This window comes from Arachis ipaensis, chromosome B07 (assembly GCF_000816755.2).
Source record: "Arachis ipaensis cultivar K30076 chromosome B07, Araip1.1, whole genome shotgun sequence".
In the NCBI taxonomy this organism is placed as follows: domain Eukaryota; kingdom Viridiplantae; phylum Streptophyta; class Magnoliopsida; order Fabales; family Fabaceae; genus Arachis; species Arachis ipaensis.
The window spans coordinates 72404986-72411167 of NC_029791.2; the positions used below are offsets into that span (position 1 = coordinate 72404986).

The 6182-nt window shown below is 37.1% G+C and overlaps 1 long non-coding RNA gene across 1 annotated transcript; it reads left to right on the forward strand.

The window, feature by feature from the left end:
- Window positions 1552-5960, forward strand: LOC110264242. The gene is made up of 3 exons (XR_002350015.1): window positions 1552-1953; window positions 2090-2205; window positions 5684-5960. It is a non-coding gene; the product is annotated as an uncharacterized LOC110264242 (long non-coding RNA).

The following is a 6182-nucleotide window of genomic DNA, read 5'->3' on the forward strand; positions in this document are numbered from 1 at the left end:
GAACCAGTTCATTTTTTTCATTATAAACCACTGTCATGCCTCCCTTTTTGGGGACAACTTGGATAGGGCTCACCCAGGGGCTATCAGAAATAGGATAAATAATCCCATCCTCCAATAACTTAGTGACCTATTTCTACACCACTTCCTTCATGGCTGGATTTAGCTGCCGCTGTGGTTGAACCACTGGCTTAGCATCATCCTCCAATAGGATCTTGTGCATGTATCTTGCTGGGCTGATGCCCTTAAGATCACTTATGGACCACCCAAGAGCTGTCTTGTGTGTCCTTAGCACTTGAAGTAGCGCTTCCTCTTCCAGGGGATTTAAAGCAGAGCTTATGATCACTGGAAATGTGTCACCTTCTCCCAGAAATGCATATTTCAGGGATGGTGGTAAAGGTTTGAGCTCGGGTTTAGGAGGTTTTTCCTCTTCCTGAGGAATTTCCAGAGGCTCTTTTATTTCCTCTGAATCCTCCAAATCAGGCTGAGCATCTTTAAAGATGTCTTCTAGCTCTGATTCGAGACTCTCAGCCATGTTGATCTACCAAAGAGTCAATAAGATCAACTTTCATGCAGTCTTTTGCTGTGTCTGGATGCTGCATGGCTACTCATCCTCATTGACCCTCAGGGTTACTTCCCCCTTTTGGACGTCAATGAGAGTTCGTCCAGTTGCTAGGAAAGTCTTCCTAGAATGAGAGGAAATGATTAGATTAATTTTTATAAATACTTTAAGTTTAAGTTAATTAATGTTCAAGTACAATTTTTATTATAATTAGCTATTTTGTAAATTGAAACTAAAGTTTCGGAGATAGAAAAATAATGAAAAGTTATCATTTAATTTGAATAACTAATATTTAGCTAAACCATATTTTATAAAAAGGTGATTAATATATTTATTTTATATTTTAAATTAGAAATAATTGATTGAACTTAGCAATATGATGATAAATAATGTTCCTAAATATTTTTTAATAGAGTACATTTGATTTTAAAATTATCGTACCCTCCAATTTTATCAAAATATCTATTCATATCTATCCTTATTTCTTTATAAAATCCTAATTTCTAACCCTAATTTCCAAATCAAACTAGAAACCCTAATTTCCTAAATTGAGGAACCCTAACCCTGTCACCCTCACCACAGCCGCACCCCACCCCCTTTCACCCCTTCAGTGCAACAATTTCAGAAACGAGAAATTAGAGAGAGAGAGAGATGGACGAAGAAGAGAAGCCCACGAGCTGCCACCGTGTTGCCATTATTGAGCTACAGCGCCGCCGTCCAGCCTCATCCCGCCGTGTTACCATGGTCATCGTTGCTGTTGCAAGGAAAGGGAAGAGGGCCGAAGCTGCACGTCCGAGGGAGAAGGGTGGATGCTCTTCGCTGTGCCGCCTCCCTGGAGCCCGCCGTCGAGCTGCTTCGTAGCGCTGTCCCGTCCATAGAGCCCGAGCCCGCGTCGCCGTCGTTCATTCGCGTTCTGCCGCCGCCGCTTCAAGGGTTTGTCGTCGCTGCTGACGTCGCCGAAAGGAGGAGAGCGACCACCACGAGGAGCCACTGCCATCCTTTCTCGTCATCTTCCTTTGAGCCGTCACCGTCGAGGGGCCAGCAAAGAGAGGGAACGAATGCGAGAGTCAAGGTCACCGCCGAGGAGAGGAGCTGTGTTCCACGCCGCTGTCGCCATCGATCCACGGCCACCACCGCGAGGGTTCCGCCGCCGTCCATGCGCTCAGTTCCCTTTGTTGTTCTGTCCAGCATCACCGGCACTAAAGTCAGCTTCTACCACCGTCAAGCTTTGTTGGAGCTGGTGCTGTTTTTGGAGGTTTGGAGTGGAGGCTTGCCCAGTTCTGTCTCTGCTCATGGTTCTCGCAGCTGCCGGAGCCTCTGCCGCCATCAAAGCTGCTGTGGATTCGTAATATTGGGTTTACCGCATTTAAATTCTTCAATTATGGCTAATTGAGGTAAGGCATTCTGGCTCTTGCTTCAATTTGAGTTAGCATGGAGTTTCCATAATTTTTACCGTTATCCTATTTGAATTCACCGTGACCACCTCACGTTGCTGCTGGCCCTGTTTGGCTGCTACTTCTGGAATCCCAGATCGGAGAGGAGAGGAGGCGTTTAACCTTGTCATTGTTGCTGCCATGGAAATAGGTGCTGAAAACTACTAATGGAGCAGCTGCGTTTAGTGAATTTTTGCGAGTTTCGACTTTGAGGTAGGGGGTTTATTTTTAAAGTTAAACATTTTTAATTTAGAATGCCTACAAAGTTATTGGATAAGTGTAAATGGTTAACAATGGTTAAGAATTTCTTAATTAACATGAATGACTTGAAATGCATTTGAAATTAGTTAGTTAGTTGTGATTATTCTGAGCTGTAACTGGAATTAGATGCTGTTGTGAACAATTAATTTGACAAGGTTAACTTTGGTTAATGCTATGACTGATATTGGTTTTCTGATTTTAATCGATTTGTTGACAATTCTGATTTTATGTGATATTGCTGAATTGGTTGAAATGTGGCTGTGAATGGTGATTTATTTGATAATACTTGTTAAATTGAAATTTGATGAGTTAACTATTGAAAAGTTGTCGTAATGATAATTGATGAACTGAGTTAGATTTGTGTTTGGTTTGGGATTATTGTGATGATGGTTGAGGTTGTGAAATTTGGAGTAAGTTTGATGATGTTTTAGTGCTTCAATTAGATTATTGAATTTAGGTTAAGGCTGTGAATGTCTTTGGGCTTTGTTGTGAGTGTTTGAAGTTGTAATTGATATTGTTTTCTCTGATATGGATGGAATTGTTGAAAAGTTCTGACTCTATGTGATTATACTGAATTAGTTGAGTTGTGTGGCTGAAATTATGATTGGAATGATTGAGATTTTTTATTCGAACGTTGGTTGAATTTGTTGATTTTGTGAGATTGAATTATAAATTGTTTGATGAGAGATTATTGTGATTTCGATATTTTGATGGGTCAAATTGAAACTATTACTGTTGAGTTGGTTTATTGTAATGGGTTTAGTTAGTGATTAATTGAAGTTGGGCTTAAGGAATAATTGGAAGATTGAATCTTAAAATGTTGAACTAGTTGCTGAAAATCTGATTTTTGAGATTAAAAGATGACTTTGGAAGTGAATCAGTTATTCAACGATAATCGAAATGATATGAGAGTAAAGGCTGAGTAAACTATAATTAAAGTTGTTATTGGGATTCAATTTTGGGAAGTTTGAATTAACTATAGAACTAGTTAAGATTTTTCAAAGTTAAAATGTAAAACTTGATCTTCTGCATTACTTTTAAATGAAACCGGAGAATTTGAAAATCTATAACTAATTCTGTGATGACTGGAATTCCGTGGGACCAAGTCTGGATTAAGCTTTGGAATATAAGAAGCTGGACTCGTGAATTTGAGGCTTTTTCATTAAGTTTATGATTTATGGTCAATTTTTGAATTAGGAATGTCAAATCTGGTTTTCTGCAGAACGTTTAACACAGCAGCAACTTGTTTCCTCTATTAAAAATTCTCCAGTTTGAATTTTGAAATGGAGACAATTTTAAATGAAACTCTGGTCCTAGTAATTTAATTTCATAAAAATTTAGAATTGTTAGAATTGTGGTTTTAAAGATATGAATTTTTAAAATAAGATGTATTATGCAGTAAAAATCAGGTTTTGTTTTCTAAGTCAGTAATTTTGAGCCTTTATAATTTTTAATTCTAGAATGATATTGAGATGCAACCAATTGGAGGTGAAAGTTTAATATGTTTAGTTATTATGATTTAAATTTCAGGGTATTTCATGTTTTAATAAGTGAGTTATGGGACTTGGAAGAGGTTGTGTTCAATGATTTGTAAAACAGACTTCAGCAGAAAATTACTTAACTTCCAAGCTACGTAACTCCTTCATTAAAAATGGTATGACCCTGGAACCAATTGAGAAAGAAATTTGGATAAGTTATGTTTAACCACATTAGTTTCGAACGTTGTTGGATTTGATTTGGATTTTATATGAAATTTCGAATGTTGTACGCTGCTGCTGTCTTCTGGTTTTAAGGGACTATAGAGCAGTCACGGTTTTGCTTATATTCCCGAAGCTAGAGCCAGCAAAAAACTGTGATTTTTGGTTTACTAGGAAGCTTAATCTGAGACGGACGCGTGGATATAAGGTTTGCATAATTCTAAATTCGTTTGATATTTTTAAAATAAAACTGAAATTAGACTGCCGATGTTGTTTTGGTGATTACTTGGATATGGAATTTGAGAAATAGATTTTCTATACTATTATCAAATGTTTTTGAGAATTTATTGTTGTGGCAATTGTTGAGAAAGGTTTGATGAGATATTGAGAAAGAGGGAACCCGTAAGGGTGTTTAAGTTCGAGTTTTAGGGGAGGTGCTGTCAAAATTTTATAAAAATCTGAGGTTTTATTCGAAAAGTCATTTTAAAAGATTTGAACTTGAAAAATTATATCATTTGCATTTTATCTAAATAAGAGAAGGATTATACTATTTTGAATTTGGAATTATCAAGGAAAGGTTTATGTTTTGAATTCAATTTAATACGAAAAGAGTTATGCTTTGGGTTTGAAATAAAGGATTACTTTTCAGGAGTTTGGTGAATTTTATAATATTTGAATCCGAATGGTAAAGAGAAATGGTTTGAGCCAAGATATTGTAAAAGTGAAAGATGTAAAGTTTGTATAGTATGATTGAACAGAGAAAGAAAGAGGTATTGCATAAGAATGTCAAAGTGATGATGAATAATGAGAATGATTATGTGATGATTTGTTGCTTGAGGCAACCCAAGAGATATTTATTTGTTGCTTGAGGCAACCCAAGAGATATGCTTATTCATTTGTTGCGTTTAGGCAATGCTAGATATACTTATGTGATGATCTGCTGCGTGAAGGCAGTCAGATAGATGGTGGTACCACCACTGAGAACGCTTTCCTGTAGTACAGATCCATATTTTAATTCTGTAAGGCAGAGGGGTTATTTCCTGCTACAGAAGTACCGTGACCACTTGTTCCATTTTTGTAGTGGCAGAGGGGTTATTTCCTGTATACAGAAGGTGTGTCGACATACATCCCTGTAGTGGCAGATGTGTTATTTCCTGCGTGCAGTGGACCCTGTGGTGGCAGGGGGGTTATTTCCTGTACACAGGGGTATAGCCAACTGGAAAGCCATACCCGTTTCAGCTGCTCGGGTTACGTCGGGAGCGGGTAGAAACCGACAAATGAGCTCATTACCTGCACTAGGGCTAGACATGCATCATTCTTGTTTGCGCATTTGCATTTGATTGGGTTTGCTCATTGTACTTCCCTGTGATTGTGCTGTTTGCCTTGTTCTGACTTGTTTGTATGTTGAACTGAATCTCTGGCTTGCACTATTAGTTTGTGAATGTATTAAATTGATTAAGAATTGATGTTTTGATTGAGAATTAATTATGTGACTGATAGATGGTTAATGTGACTAGTTTCATATTTAGAATTTGTTTGAGTTTAGAGATTTTGAAGGAGGTAATTAATTAGCTAAAGTAAAACCAAAAGTATTTTCAAAAAGGTTTGATAGAAATATAGTTTCCTTGAGTATGTTAATTATTTGCATTATATTTCATTACTTTTACGGCATTCCCATTCCCTACTGAGAACGTGTGGTTTGTTCTCACCCCAAAAATCCTCCACCTTTTCAGTGATACAGGTTCGAAGACACAGTTTGAAGCTGCGTGCGGGCGATTGTTAGACCTTATTTATGAGTAAGTTTTTGAATTGAGTTGCTTTCATAGAGTTTCCTCGCCCTTATTGCTTAAGATTTTTATTTTATACATAGGGATAGGATTTGTATCTAAGTTTTATTTGAAATCTTTTATATGACGGATATTATTATTAACAATTATGTGATTACTATTACTTTGAAATGTTTGATATATGATTTTGATAAACAAAAACAAAATTTTTCTGGAATTTTCTATAAAACTAAATCGCGATATTGAACTAAAGGCTCAATAGTAAATAGTTAATAAAGGAAAGCAGGTTGGTAACGCCTTACTTTCGGTATGATCATGACGTTCTGAAAGTTGGGTCGTTACAATATGGTATCAGAGCAGTTCGTTCCTGTTAGAGCCTTGGGAATGGACCGACTATGCTTCATTGCATATTCTGAGTATCTGTCATGCTTAGTGACTTGTTCTG